General features: G+C 46.3%; 1 protein-coding gene across 1 annotated transcript in view; it reads right to left on the bottom strand.

Annotated features, from left to right (window-relative positions):
* Positions 1-16,998, bottom strand: part of LOC124722701 (pickpocket protein 11-like) — a 173,354-nt gene that overhangs the window by 84,520 nt on the left and 71,836 nt on the right. The gene's annotated exons all lie outside the window — the stretch shown is intronic.

Raw genomic sequence — 16,998 nt, 5'->3', positions numbered from 1 at the left:
ACTCAAAATACATCTAATTGCGTGTAGGTTTTAATTTTTGCTTCTGGAGCACAGTCTTTTATACACTCCTGGAAATTGAAATAAGAACACCGTGAATTCATTGTCCCAGGAAGGGGACACTTTATTGACACATTCCTGGGGTCAGATACATCTTATGATCACACTGACAGAACCACAGGCACATAGACACAGGCAACAGAGCATGCACAATGTCGGCACTAGTACAGTGTATATCCACCTTTCGCAGCAATGCAGGCTGCTATTCACCCATGGAGACGATCGTAGAAATGCTGGATGTAGTCCCGTGGAACGGCTTGCCATGCCATTTCCACCTGGCGCCTCAGTTGGACCAGCGTTCGTGCTGGACGTGCAGACCGCGTGAGACGACGCATCATCCAGTCCCAAACATGCTCAATGGGGGACAGATCCGGAGATCTTGCTGGCCAGGGTAGTTGACTTACACCTTCTAGAGCACGTTGGGTGGCACGGGATACATGCGGACGTGCGTTGCCCTGTTGGAACAGCAAGTTCCCTTGCCGGTCTAGGAATGGTAGAACGATGGGTTCGATGACGGTTTGGATGTACCGTGCACTATTCAGTGTCCCCTCGACGATCACCAGTGGTATACGGCCAGTGTAGGAGATCGCTCCCCACACCATGATGCCGGGTGTTGGCCCTGTGTGCCTCGGTCGTATGCAGTCCTGATTGTGGCGCTCACCTGCACGGCGCCAAACACGCATACGACCATCATTGGCACCAAGGCAGAAGCGACTCTCATCGCTGAAGACGACACGTCTCCATTCGTCCCTCCATTCACGCCTGTCGCGACACCACTGGAGGCGGGCTGCACGATGTTGGGGCGTGAGCGGAAGACGGCCTAACGGTGTGCGGGACCGTAGCCCAGCTTCATGGAGACGGTTGCGAATGGTCCTCGCCGATACCCCAGGAGCAGCAGTGTCCCTAATTTGCTGGGAAGTGGCGGTGCGGTCCCCTACGGCACTGCGTAGGATCCTACGGTCTTGGCGTGCATCCGTGCGTCGCTGCGGTCCGGTTCCAGGTCGACGGGCACGTGCACCTTCCGCCGACCACTGGCGACAACATCGATGTACTGTGGAGACCTCACGCCCCACGTGTTGAGCAATTCGGCGGTACGTCCACCCGGCCTCCCGCATGCCCACTATACGCCCTCGCTCAAAGTCCGTCAACTGCACATACGGTTCACGTCCACGCTGTCGCGGCATGCTACCAGTGTTAAAGACTGCGATGGAGCTCCGTATGCCACGGCAAACTGGCTGACACTGACGGCGGCGGTGCACAAATGCTGCGCAGCTAGCGCCATTCGACGGCCAACACCGCGGTTCCTGGTGTGTCCGCTGTGCCGTGCGTGTGATCATTGCTTGTACAGCCCTCTCGCAGTGTCCGGAGCAAGTATGGTGGGTCTGACACACCGGTGTCAATGTGTTCTTTTTTCCATTTCCAGGAGTGTAGAATTGGTTCAAGTGGCTCTAATCACTGTGAGACTTAACATCTGAGGTCATCAGTCCCCTAGAACTTAGAACTACTTAAACCTAACTAACCTAAAGACATCACACACATTCATGCTCGAGGCAGGATTCGAACCTGCGACCGTAGAGGTCGCGCGGTTCCAGACTGAAGCGCCTAGAACCGCTCGGCCATCCGGCCGACTTTATAGAATTAAAAAACATATAAAGACCAGAATAAAGAAATAGAAAGATTTATTGATCAAACCAGAGAGGAGTGGATGGAACCCCAGAGTGAAGAAACTGAAGAATTAGATGATGGAGTCCCATACATTGTAACACAGCGTAGGGGACGATGCGGGAGACCCGCACCGCCGTACTAGGCAAAGCCCTGGGGGAGGTGGTTTTGCCATTGCCTTCCTCCTACCGCAATGGGGACGAATGATGATGATGACACAACAACAGCCAGTCATTTCGAGGCAAGTGAAAATCCCTGACCCCGCCGGGAGTCGAACCCGGGACCCCGTGCTCGGGAAGAGAGAACGCTACCGGGAGACCACGAGCTGCGGACCTAAGAATTATAAATCAAGGTAAATTACAAGAAATGTATAGAAAAATTAGGTACCTAACAAACAAAACGCCAAGAAAAGTGAACAGGGCGTACTAAATACAAATTTGTAGATGGCAGCATCCGTGGAGGGAGGAAGGACAATGATTGACGTACTGTCGTGAACGGTGTCATTAGAGACAGAGCACAGATTCGAACTACGGACGGATGAGGAAGAAATCGGCCGTGCCCTCAAAAGAACAATCCCTTAGGGAAATCACTGAAAACCTAAATCTGGAGAGCCGGACAATGATTTGAGCTGTCGTCCCCCCGAATGCGATTCCTCTGTGCTAGCCACTGCGCCACTTCGCTCGGTCACCATCCGTGGAAGTGAACAAACGGATATGGAAGGAATATGTTGAGGAATCACATGAAGTAAAAGGTGGTGTAGGACTAAAACTGAAGAATTAATTGTTTTGGAATTGTTCCCTACTCCAGGCCGCTGTTACCTTATGGTGAGAATCCGCATAACATCATACAGTGATTCTTCGTGGTGTGGCAAGAGTATAAAATATTTCCCAAGGCACAGATACATGCATAATAACCCATTGTCCTCTCAACGATGGAACGACTGTATTGAGAGCAACTTGTACGTTTGGGGTTTGTCCGAGAAACTGCCTTCTAGAGATGAGTTGGGCTCCTATCAATGTTTCTATCCGAGCTTGAAGCAAATTAGCACCTCTGCTACATGTTCCTTAGCTGTAACTGATAAAAAAAATTTGCGTTTGGCGTCATTGGCCGGGAGGCCCCTGAAGGGGCAGGTCCGGCCGCCTTGGTGCAGGTCTTATTACATTCGACGCCACTTTGGGCGACCTGCGCGCCGGATAGGGTAGAAATAATGATGAAGACGACACAATACCCATTGCCTGAGCGGAAAATCCCCGACCCAACCGAGCGAGGTGGCGCAGTGGTTAGCACACTGGACTCGCACTCGGGAGGACGACGGTTCAATCCTGCGTCCAGCCATCCTGATTTAGGCTTTCCGTGATGTCCCTAAATCGCTCCAGGCAAATGCCGGGATGGTTCCCTTGAAAGGGCACGGCCGACTTCCTTCCCGGTCCTTCCCTAATCCGATGAGACCGATGACCTCGCTGTCTGGTCTCCTTCCCCAAAACAACCCAACCCAACTCTTCCCCCAAATAGAACCCAACCCAACCCCGACCCAGCCGGGAATCCAACCCGTCCCCCCCCCCCTTTTTTGTATTGCTCGTTGCGTTTGGTGTTGGTGGACGTCACAAGACATCCGTTCTACTTGATCATTGATTTCTTTACTCAGTTTTTTTTATTACAAAGGGTGAGCAGCCCTCTGAGCGAACACTCTGAGCTACCGTGCCGGCAACCATTCAGCTATCGGGGCGGACTGTGGCTCATAAATCTTTATTCTATAATACTGCACAGTTACACTGCTGTTATGAAATCGTATAACACGACGGTTTAGAGAAAGAGGATTCCGATGATAGTTCAGTTGTTTCACGAACGATGACTTCTGGATTCGCTTTCACAATGAGTACACTATATTCACTGGAGAACTGCGTGTGATCTGGAAGGACTGGAATTGATGGAAATTTCTTACCTGCTCTAACTTCCTTAGCACAGTACAAGCAATACTACAAGTGCATGTAGCAGAGAAAATAGTACCAATATAGGAAAAACAAGTATCGTCAACCTTAGTAGCAGGTCATGGGATACGTTCAACCGGGTACAACTGCCATTGAGGCCTGAAGCGAAAACAATGAGACAGAATATGCCATTTCCGTTGGAGGTTGTTGCCTCGCTGTTGAGTCAAAAAGACATCAAACATGGGAGGAAGCGTCACTGCCAGTGAGAGGGAATAATCTGGTTAAAATCAGCTATCTGTTTGTGGTGTACCTCTTACTGCTCACTCCTCTCCGAATAATCCCTGCTCTTTTCAAAAATGGCTCTGAGCACTATGGGACTTAACTTCTGAGATCATCAGTCCCCTAGAACTTAGAACTACTTAAGCCTAACTAACGTAAGGACATCACACACATCCATGCCCGAGGCAGGATTCGAACCTGCAATCGTAGCGGTCGCGCGGTTCCAGACTGTAGCGCCTAGAACCGCTCGGCCACTCCGGCCGGCCCCTGCTCTTTCACATACACTATGTGATCAAAAGTATCCGGACACCTGACTGAAAATTACTTACAAGTTCGTGGCACCCTCCACCGGTAATGCTGGAATTCAATACGGCGTTAGCCCACCCTTAGCCTTGATGACAGCTTCCACTCTTGCAGGTATACGTTCAGTAAGGAATGGCAGCCCATTCTTCAAGTAGTGCTGCACTGAGGAGAGGTATCGATGTCGGTTGCTGAGGCCTGGCACGAAGTCGCCATTGCAAAACATCCCAGAGGTGTTCTATAGGATTCAGGTCAGGACTCTGTGCAGGCCAGTCTATTACAGGGATGTTATTGTCGTGTAACCACTCCGCCACAGGCCGTGCGTTATGAACAGGTGGCTCGATCGTGTTGAAAGATGCAGTCACCATCCACGAACTGCTCTCTAACAGTGGAAAGCAGGAAGATGCTTAAAATAGCAATGTAGGGCTGTGCTGTGATGGTGCCACGCAAAACATCAAGGGGTGCAAGCCCTCTCCATGAGAAACACGACCACACCATAACACCACCGCCTCCGAATTTTAATTTTGGCACTACACACATTGGCAGATGACTTTCACCGGGCATTCGCCATACCCACACCCCGCCATCGGATCGACACATTGTGTACCGTGATTCATCACTTCACACAAAGTTTTTCCACTGTTCAATCGTCCGATGTTTACGTTCCTTACACCAAGCGAGGCGTCGTTTGGCATTTATCAGCGTGATGTGTGCCTTATGAGCAGCCGCTCGACCATGAAATACAAGTTTTCTCACCTCACGGCTAACTGTCGCAGTACGTGCAGTGGATCCTGGAATTCCTATGTCATGGCCTGGATAGATGCCTGCCTATTACACATTACGACCCTCTTTAACTGTCAGCGGTCTCCGTCAGTCAACAGACGATATCGGCCTGTACGCTTTTGTGCTGTACGTCTCCCTTCTGGTTTCAGTTCACTATCACATCGGAAACAGTGGACCTAGGGATGTTTAATAGTGTGGAAATTTCGCGTACAGACGTATGACACAAGTGACCCAATCACCTGACCTCGTTCGAAGTCCGGGAGTTCCGCGGAGCACCCCTTTCTACTCTCTCACGATGTCTAATGACTACTGGAGTCGCTAATATGGAGTACCTGGCAGCAAAAATTGTCGTGTTATTGTTCCCCTTCATACACAGAAACGATTTCGACAGTAGATTTTATCAGTGGACTGCACCGTTTTATTTTGGCTCGTCTGACAGCATTTTATGATAACCGTTTCGCAACGAATTCAGAGTACATCAGGTCTACTGGCACATACTTGTGAACAAATAAACAAAACGTAATTACATAACTTTATTTTTTGAGGTGATAACTGAAACATGGTGACCACCCTTCATAACGTGCCATTCATTCATTTAGAGGGACCCTGCTGCTCTGAATCCTGTGGCGCAGGTCTAGGCACATTGTGGTTGAAGTTAAGACATCTACTCTGCTCATAACCAGAGGTTTACCGTCATTTCTATGGACTATGTTATTTATTGTGAGCATCGTCAAAACACAATGAGCGAAGGTTGAAAAGCGTCAAAGCTTTTCATGTTTATAATTAAAGGAGATAATTGCTTTTAAAATCAGTCATTAGTTTATTGCAATATATGAAGTGTGATGGAGGTGAATAATTGTGTCATTAAGCATCGGTAAAGGGCTGTGATTCTTCTCTTTGCGAACTTGGTACACTTTGTGCGTCAAAGGAATTCTTCTGATTCGTTCCCAGCTGGGAAGCCCGGCGACCAGGTGGACACAGGTAGTGCGCCCACGGGCGAGCGGCGGCCGCGCGCCCATGTCGGCACGCTTCACAGAGGGCAGGCCCCCCAGAGGAAGACGCTGCATACATCGACACGCTGCCAAGGGAAGCCGTGGACATTCGCACGTGTGCCCGAGGCAGCGGAAACTACAAACTTAGAGCGAGAAACAGCTCAGCCACGATTCCAGGTAACACAGACAGAGCGGCGAGTTGAATAGCAACAGCACGACTTGGGTGTCCAAGAATCTCAAGTCGCCCGGGGAATTTTGGCCGTTTCCCGCGAGCGGAACACCTGGGAACGTAGTGGCAATACTCAAAGGGAGAAGTCTTGGTTTATTTGTATACTGTCTCACACAGGGTATCGCTCTGTTTTCCTCGCGGAATGCGACGGCAAGGAGGGAGGAAATTTTGAAACGGAGCTCTTCATTGGCAAGAATCTCAGGTTCGCTTTGAAAAATAGTACGAGCTACGTAATTTGTGGAAGGGCTGAGACAAGATGCTGGAGGGGAGCGGCTCTCTCTCCCCAAGTGCGAAGAGTTCACTAGTAGAGGGGATTCCGCATATTGCATCTGAGGAGGCAGGAGTTCACTCTTGACTGCTTCCGATAGGTCGCAATGATTCTCTTATCGCTTGTCATGAGACGATGCACTTTGCATTCGTCGCAAGCAGCGTAGAAAGCAAAGTTTGTTAGATCCAAGTAGGCGAGCTTCACTCACTGTGCGCGTTATCAAGAGCTTAACTCAGGATCACATTTTGATTTACTACATGTCCGATGACGGTAGTACTGTTAGAACAGTTTTGAGCTTTATTTTATGCAGTTTCACGTAGGTTTGCACTTGCAGATGGACGCATACCGTCGTCCAGTAATGATAACTTCCAGTAGCAGGTTTCGGTAACTATTTTCAGCGCAGGGCATGTTAGACGCTATCAACTACGTCGCCGGCAGACTCTAGATGCAGCCGCACGCAATCAGCCGACTCCACCGCCACGCTGACCACGCTATGAACATGGTAATACAGAAAACGCCCGCTTTCCTAGCTGCGCATTCTTCTTTTGCTTTCTTCAATTTCCTTGCAATGTGTTAGGTGCTCATAAAGACGCAAGGCACAGTATTCACCGTTTGCCGGCTAAGAGAGTCATATGTTCAGCTGTTTTTTTTTTTTTAATTTTATTCTTTCCTCATTTATTACACCAGGTCAACCCGTCTCGTGTAATTTATTTGTATGTTAAATTAGAATAAAGTCATACAATGCTCATGTTAAAAGGCAAATGCCAGGGCAGGCATCTTATATAATTCACTTGTTGTGAGCTCTTGGTGTCAGTTCAATTCTATTTGTCGTTTTTTTTAATACTTTATATAGGAACTGGTGACCCAATTTTTTTATTTTTGTTTATCATTATTTGAATAATTTGTGAGCGAATGTTTAATGAATTTGATAAAATTTCAATAATTATTGCATATACAGTTTAATGCAGTTTCATTGAATAAACCACTTATATGTTGAACAACGCTCCTTGCATTTCATTTATACAGTTTAAATAAAAATTCACACCTCTTTCTCCCTCCCACACGTGGTACCTTGCAAGGTGATTGCTTTCATCTTCTCTGCCAGTTCGAGAAATGAACCAAGTATTACCTCAGAAATCAGGCGATAAGCATCGTCTCTTTCGACGTGGTCCATGATCTGCAACTGGTAGCACCCTTTATTATTGAGAAGGTTTCTTCAGCACGTTGGAGTGGTTCCCTAGGCGCGCGCGCGCACACACACACACACACACACACACACACACACACACACACAGCACACATTATCTCATCCCCATCCCTTACCGAAATTTCTTTGAGGGATTCCATTATTCGCCGTACTTTTTAGCTACCGACGGTCAATGAACCCCCACCCTTCTGTGTCTGACTTACTCTGACACGGTATACATATGGCTTTCCAACGCTTGAAGAATATCGTCCTGGCTCTATCTCGCTGTCAGGTTTATACAGAACTAAATACTTGTTGGTAAGGTAGATGGGTGTCACGCATTCTTGCTTTAGACTGCTTCCCCTGCCTCTGACACACCGCTCATAGACAAGTGGCTGTGCGTGTTTCATACTGGTCTTTTCCGGAAGGGGAACAGGGATACTTGAGATGCTTTGAGTATCACAGATACGTTTTTCGGGACAGTTCTCTCAACACACTCATTTGACAATAGTTTTCCAGTTATTCGATTATAGGCGAGGTAGATTCCAACTGTACACAAAACTCAGTCAAATCATGCCAAGGCTGGAAACAATATTCACAACTGGAATCCATTTTAGTTAAGATCAATGAAAGTTTCTCGGAAAGCTATACTGAATAAGGAGACTTGTGAAGAAACACTGACAGATCGAACGTCTACATCGACAGCAAATAAAATTGAAAATTTACTGATGTCGTTCCATGTTTTGACGGGAGAGCAAAAGTTATCTTAATGAGGGTCTGATTTTTGTAGAGACCTGCTCTCTAATTTAGCTGACGACGTGACAAGTATGGTAAAACACTGAAATCTTTGCTGAAATCTTTGTGCAGTGTTTGGACCCCAGTCTCGAGGTATCACTGTATACCAGTGCCAGAGTCATTCTTGTTCGATCCAGTGATCCATTAGACATATTTATACGCTGTACTAATTTAGAACATTATGTCTTGATTTCTGGTTTTTATCGAAGGTCTTAGAGATGCAAGGAATTTCTATACTTGAAATTCATTTTAAACACTTTTTCTGTTTAACATCTTTTACGTACACATATCTCATAATATTTTAGTGTGGGTGCTAACGACCTAGCGAAGGTGGACCCAAGCATCATTATTACCAGCAGCTCCTGGCAACAGCCCATCAAGACGCCTGTTAATGAAGTCTCGGTCAGCTCTCGAAATATCGTCAATGTTTGTCACGATGATTTAGGCTTTCGCCCGAGAGCTTTTCATACATAATAGAAGCCGATTTCGAAGAAAGATTTTAAACTACAAATCATTCCAAGGACAGATGTCGGCACTGAACATGATTTATTTGTTACGAACTACAGATTAAAAATGAATGAAATAGGCCAAAAGAAAAGACCTAGTTTAAATAATTGAATTCAAGAAAACATATTTAAAGAAATCAAAAGGCAATACAGAGATTTAAGTATAAGACTGGGTCTAAGTGCAAAATGGCAAAGCGGGTATGGCTGGAAGAGAAGAAAAGCCAGAACCAAACAAAGGCTGAAATGTGGAATGAATATGTAGGAGATAGACGGGGAGGAGGGTTCGATCCAAAGGAGACTAACTCGAAAGCAATCACATACAAAAGGAAGGGAAAGCAGATAGAGATCGCATAAGGGACATGATAACTGAGAGTATAATTTGACAGAGCACTGAAAGACCTAAGCCGAAACACGGCACGTAGACTATAAGACTTTACCATCGAATTATTGAGATCCATCGGAAAAGCAACACTGATAAAATTGATCAACCTAGTATACAAAATACAAGTATGAAATAGTCAAAATACCCTCAGACTTCAAGAAGATTGGAATAAACTAACTTCTAAAGAACGCAGGTACTGACAGGTGCGAATTTTAACGGACTATCAATTTAGAAAGTCATGGTGAAAAAGTACTGCCGCGCGAATTATTTATAGTACAATGGAGAAACGTGTAGAAGCCGTCCTCCGGGGGGGGGGGGGGGACTGTTTATGTTTGAGATATATACAGGAACACGCGAGGCGACACTGAACCTACAAACTAACTTAAAAGGTAAACTGAAGAAAGGTGAACTTATAAATTGGGAGAATGAATTCGCCAAGTTGACTGGGATACTCTATTTGGAAATTAATTATTAATCTTTGCAGTTATTCTTCCACAATTGCTCCTTCATTTATGTTTATCATGTAGATAAGACAAATTCAGTCTTTTTCTACTGAATGTTTTATTTATGTCTAACCAAACAGATTTCGCCATTTCATGCCAGGTATCACCAGTGATCTGTATTACGAGGGTACTTTCAAAAGTAAGTTATACACTATCGCCCATTAAAATTGCTACACCACGAAGATGACGTGCTACGGACGCGAAATTTAACCGACAGGAAGAAGATGCTGTGATATGCAGAAGATTAGCTTTTCAGAGCATTCACAAAAGGTTGGCGCCGGTGGCGACACCTACAACGTGCTGATATCAGGAAAGTTTCCAACCCGTTTCTCATACACAAACAGCAGTTGACCGGCGTTGCCTGGTGAAACGTTGTTGTGATGCCTCGTGTAACGAGGAGAAATGCGTACCATCACGTTTCCGACTTTGATAAAGGTCGGATTTTAGCCTATCGCGATTGTGGTTTATCGTACCCCGACATTGCTGCTCGCGTTGGTCGACATCCAATCACTGTTAGCAGAATATGGAATCGGTGGGTTCAGGAGGGTAATACGGAACGCCGTGCTGGGTCCCAACGGCCTCGTATCACTAGCAGTCGAGATGACATGCTTCTTATCCGCATGGCTGTAACAGATCGTGCAGCAACGTCTCGATCCCTGAGTCAACAGATGGGGACGTTTTCAAGACAACAACCATATCCACGAACAGTTCGACGACGTTTGCAGCAGCATGGATTATCACCTCGGAGACCATGGCTGCGGTTACCCTTGACGCTGCATCACAGACAGGAGCGCCTGCGATGGTGTACTCAACGACGAATCTGGGTGCACCAATGGCAAAACGTCATTTTTTCGGATGAATCCAGGTTCTGTTTACAGCATCATGATGGTCGCATCCGGGTTTGGCTACATCGCGATGAACGCACATTGGAAGCGTGTATTCGCCATCGACATACTGGCGTATCACCCGGCGTGAAAGTATGGGGTGCCATTGGTTACACGTCTCGGTCACCTCTTGTTCGCATTAACGGCACTTTTAACATTGGACGTTACATTTCACATGTGTTACGACCCGTGGCTCTACCCTTCATTCGATCCTTGCGAAACCCTACATTTCAGCAGGATAATGCACGACCGCATGTCGCAGATCCTGTAACGACCTTTCTGGATACAGAAAATGTTGGACTGATGCCCTATCTAGCACATTCTCCAGGTCTGTCACTAATTGAAAACGTCTGGTCAATGGTGGCCGAGCAACTGGCTCGTCACAATACGCCAGTTACTACTCTTGATGAACTGCGGTATCTTCTTGAGATTGGAGACGACCTGTTGCCCAGCTTAGACCATGCTCGGCGAGAGAAATGCATCGCAACCGTAGAGTCGCTTGATTTAGAATCATCTAGTAGAAAGACCAGGTCTCTTCTCCAAAAACAAGATGTAGCTAACAAATTACATCATAACTCTACAGACAATTCTGCAAATAGAATTGAAGCTCACATACAGGCTACATCCAGAGCTCCAAGGGGTAAAAACTATACAAGTACAATACGCTGTGTACTTAGTGCCCCATAGACAATCAGCACGTATTTGGATCAATATTCTTCCAAATTTACCACTACTGAAATCAGAGACTCGCTGAAGAACGTCAGGGCAGGAATTGCACAGGGACTTGATAGAATACATCCAGAATTCCTTCCCCACTGTGGGAAGTATGCCAAAAAATGGCTTGTAGAGTTTTATACAAATGTTATGACAACTGGGAACATACCACAGAAAATGAAGACCTCAAAAGTCACCGTACTGCTTTAGCCTGGAAAACAAAGTCACCAGCCAAAGAGCTATAGACCAATCGCATTGCTCAGTGTCACGTACACATACCAAAATAAGTTTTGCATCACCTCGGTTCCGAGAGTTTCGGAACCTGTACAGAATATTGGAATAGATGTCAACATAAACATCATTTCCGCCCTTTTTATTGCTCATGAAAACCACACATTGCATCTTGTATCACCATACAGCGAGACCTTCAGAGGTGGTGGTCCAGACTGCAGTACACAGCTGTACCTCTAATACCCAGTAGCACGTCCTCTTGCATTGATGCATGCCTGTATTCGTCGTGGCATACTATGCAAAAGTTCATCAAGGCACTGTTGGTTCATATCGTCCCACTCCTCAACGGCGATTCGGTGTAGACCCCTCAAAGTGGTTGGTGGGGCACGTCGTTCATAAACAGCCCTTTTCAACCTATTCCAGGCATGTTCGATAGGGTTCATGTCTGGAGAACATGATGGCCACTCTAGTCGAGCGATGTTGTTATCCTGAAGGAAGTCATTCGTAAGACGTGCACGATGAGGGAGCGAATTGTCGTCCATGAATACAAATGCCTCGCCAATATACTGCCGATATGGTTGCACTGTCGGTCGGAGGATGGCATTCACGTATCGTACAGCCGTTACGGCGCCTTCCATGACAACTAGCGGCGTACGTCGGCTCCACATAATTGCACCCAAAACAGCAGGCAACCTCCACCTTGCTGCACTCGCTGGACAGTGTGCCTAAGGCGTTCAGCCCGACCGGATTGCCTCCAAACACGTCTCCGACGATTGTCTGGTTGAAGGCATATGCGACACTCATCGTTGAAGAGAACGTGATGCCAATCCTCAGCGGTCCATTCGGCAAGTTGTTGAGCCCATCTGTACCACGCTGCATGGTGTAGTGGTTGCAAAGAATGGCCTCGCCATGGACGTCGGGAGTGAAGTTGCGCATCATGCAGCCTATTGCGCTTAGTTTGAGTCTTAACACGACGTCCTGTGGCTGCACTAAAAACATTATTCAACATGGTGGCGTTGTTGTCAGGGTTCCCCCGAGCTGTAATCCGTAGGTAGTTGTCATCCACTGCAGTGGCAGCCCTTGGGCGGCCTGAGGAAGGCATGTCATCGACAGTTCCTGTCTCTCTGTATCTCCTCCATGTCCGAACAACATCGCTTTGGTTCACTCCCAGACGCCTGGACACTTCCCTTGTTGAGAGATCTTCCTGGCACAAAGTAACAATGCGGACGCGATCGAACCGCGGTATTGGCCGTCCAGGCATGGTCGATCTACAGACAGCACGAGCCGTGTAGCTCCTTCCTGGTGGAATGACTGGAACTGATCGGCTGTCGGACACCCTTCGTCTAATAGGCGCTGCTCTTGCGTGGTTTTTTACATCTTTGGGCGGGTTTAGTGAGTTCTCTGAACAGTCAAAGGGACTGTGTCTATGTAAGACTGAGCCCAAAAATACTGGAAACAATCCCAAACGAACAAGCGGGATTCCGACCTAATAGAAGCTGCACTGAAACTTCCCTAACAACCTACATAGAAGCAGCCTATCAGAAAAAGCAAAAACATCAACTACATTCATATATTTGAGCGCAGCATATTACGTTGTCTGGAGACAGTACAAGCAGAGCAATCTAATTCAAATAATTGCAAGCAGCAATACTATCATACAGATCGAGAACATGCTTGATGGGAGAGCTTTCAAAGTGTTTACTGGGGAAAGAAAGAGCTCCACCAAGGTACTCAACAATGAGCTACCCTAGGGTTCAGTCCTCGCCACACTGTTCTTCAGTCTTTACATTTCCCACACTCCAAAGACAACCTAGGAACTGGACAAGCATTCGGAAGGACAACGGTTCAAATCCGTGTCCGGCCATCCTGATTCAAGTTTTCCGTGATTTCCCTAAATCGTTTCAGGTCAATGCCGCGATGGTTCCTTAGAAAGGGCACGACCGACTTCCTTCCCTAATCCGATGGTACCGATGACCTCGTTGTTTGGTCCCCTCCCACATATCAACCAACCAACCAACCTATGAAGTTTCGCTACCCGGACGACTCTGCCCTAGACCACTGAAGACATCCTGTGCTCCGATCTAAAGTCACTGACTGGCTTCTTCTACAGATGGAGACTGCAGCCAAACCCGAACGAGACGGAAGTATCATGCTTCCACCTTTGCAACCACTCAGCAAGAAGAGAGCTCAACGTTACCTGTGAAGAGAAACGCCTTAACCGTAACAACTACCCCAAATATCCAGGAGTTAGAAAAGGACAGGACGCTCTCTTACTTACAGCAGCTGACAAAAAATGCAGGCAAAATGAGGACGAAGAAACAACATCATCCATACATTTTGCGGCACTAGTTGGGGCTCAACAGTAGATGCACTGCGCACATGAGCAGTTGGGCTTGTCTACTCTGTCGCAGAATACTGCGCTCCAGTATAGATTAATAGCGCGTACACAAACATAATTGATGTGGTATGAAACGACACCAAGCGCAAAATCAGCGGCACAATAAAATCTACCCCTACCTTATGGCTGCCAGCCCTGAACCATATATCACCACCAGAGATACGGCGAAAAAATGCTCTCCTTAGAGAGTACAACAAGGTAATTAATAACCCTCAGCTGGCCATATATAATGTCATTCTCAGTGGAGAAAAGTCTTCCGAAGTATGAGTGATTTAAGGTGTGCCGCAGGGTAGTGTCGTAGGACCGTTGTTATTTACAATATATATAAATGACCTTGTGGATAACATCGGGAGTTCACTGAGGCTTTTTGTGTATGATGCTCTAGTATATCGAGAGGTTGTAACAATGGAAAATTGTACTGAAATGCAGGAGGATCTACAACGAATTGACGCATGGTGCAGGGAATGGCAATTGAATCTCAATGTAGACAAGTGTAATGTGCTGCGAATACATGGAAAGAAAGATCCTTTATCATTTCGCTACAATATAGCAGGTCTGCAATTGGAAGCAGTTAATTCCATAAATTATCTGGGACTAGGCATTAGGAGAGATTTAAAATGGAATGGCCATATAAAATTAATCGTCGGTAAAGCAGATGCCAGACTGAGATTCACTGGAAGACGCCTAAGGAAATGCAGTCCGAAAACAAGGGAAGTAGGTTACAGTACATTTGTTCGCCCACTGCTTGAATACTGCTCACCGGTGTGGGATCCGTACCATATAGCGTCGATAGAAGAGAAGATCCAACGGAGAGCAGCGCGCTTCGTTACAGGATCATTTAGTAATCGTGAAAACGTTACGGACCTGATAGATAAACTCCAGTGGAAGACTCTGCAAGAGAGACGCTCAGTAGCTCGGTACAAGCTTTTATTGAAATTTCGATAACATACCTTCACCGAGGAGCCAAGCAGTATATTGCCCCCTCCTACGTATATCTCGCGAAGAGACCATGAGGATAAAATCAAAGAGACTGGAGCCCTAATAGACGCATACCTACAATCTTTCTTTCCACGAACAATACGAGACTGGAATAGAAGAAAGAACCGATAGGGGTACTCAAGGTACCCTCCACCTCAGACCGTCAGGTGGCTTGCAGAGTATGGAAGTAGATATGAATGTAGATACAGCTGAGGTGGAGCGCAGATGTCTTAGATCAAGAAGATCACTAGTACTCACTGCTAAAGACATAACTTTGACATCCACAGTCTCTGGAAACAACACTAACTAGAACAATGCCCACCAAAATGCCAAAGATTCATGGTAAATGAGAAGCCACTCGGTTGCAGTCAGTCGCTCTTTAAATCGCAACTTTAAATCGCACACGCATTGGCCACGGAAGAAGTGCTGGCACCATCTACAAATGGGGAAAGATACCAACTCCAAATTGCGACAGCGCTGCTGAAAAACAAAGTCTAGCACATGATAGGAGAGTGTCCAGTTTGAGCTTACAAGGGAACCTCCATCGACTTCCCAGCTGCAACAGAGGAGGCTGTCGATTGTATTCATTGTCTGGATGTCAATTTGTAATTAAATTGTGTATAAGTGTATAAGAATTGCGATGTATGTCATACGATAAATAAATAAACTATCTCTATATGTTATCCTGCGGGTACAAGATGCTCACAGCACATGTATAAAATTGATGGGTCACGTTCATACACTTCATAGTCGGATAACTAGTGACTAGACACTGAATCTAACTGCGAAGAAAAGAAATTTATGGCACGACGTGACTAAATGATGGAATCGGTTGGTACGATACCTTCTGACACATCAAACATCCATCAGTTTGATAATGGAGCGAAATGTGAATGGAAAAAACTGTAGGGGGAAACCACAGTCTGATTACAGTAAGCAGGTTAGTAGTTATGCAGATATAAAGAGGCTTGCACGGAACTGACTAGCGTGAGGAGTTGTATCACACAAGTCTTCGGACTGAAGATCACAACAACAATTTAAGCGGTTAGAAAATTAATGTTGACATCCATACAGACAGCCCTCGGGAGAAGAGACTAAAGTGTTCATAACAAAACAAGAAGAGAGTGAGTCTTCAATGGAGGACTAGCGACATAGTGTAATATAGCATGCCACTATAATATTACTAGTAGTGCTTTTAGCTTTGCAATAGATGTTCAAATTGTAATAAAAGTGTCCAAACATTATATTTCTGATTTATTCCCTCATAGGAATATTCCAAGCTATTCCCGAAAAATTGTCACAATCTGTGTAGAAGCATTACTGAAGTTTTTGCGCATCAGAAAGAAGCGCTCATTGTGGAAGGATGGGGAAAGAAATCGCGTAAACGATTTTGAAAGGAACCGCTCCGATATTTGCCTTTTAGTGATTTAAGGAAGCTCCGAAAGAAACTGAATTTTGATAGCCAGACGAGGATTTGAAACGCAAATCTTCCGAGAATGTGTCCAGTCTCTTAAGCATTATATTAAATCGTTCGGTTGCGAAGAAAAATCTAGGGGGTTCCAGTCAAATGATCAGAGGTGCTATGTGGCATGACAGTACGCAAGTAGGCTAGCAGACCATCATGTATCAGTTAGTTACATAACCTGTTCTGCTAGCGACGGTACACCTTAAAGCATGAGACACAGTGTGTTCTACTTTCATATAGACCCTCTTGGAATCACTGAACTGTGTGTGCCAAGGAATACTCCCCTTAGGATTCCCATGGAGTTTCTGTGGTGTCACCGCCAGACACCACACTTGCTAGGTGGTAGCTTAAATCGGCCGCGGTCCATGTAGTACATGTCGGACCCGCGTGTCGCCACTGTGATCGCAGACCTAGCGCCACCACCTAGGCAGGTCTCGTGATACGAGAGTGGACTCGAC

The sequence above is a fragment of the Schistocerca piceifrons genome, chromosome X (genome assembly GCF_021461385.2).
Source record: "Schistocerca piceifrons isolate TAMUIC-IGC-003096 chromosome X, iqSchPice1.1, whole genome shotgun sequence".
NCBI lineage: Eukaryota > Metazoa > Arthropoda > Insecta > Orthoptera > Acrididae > Schistocerca > Schistocerca piceifrons.
This window is presented reverse-complemented; position numbering and strand designations above follow the sequence as displayed.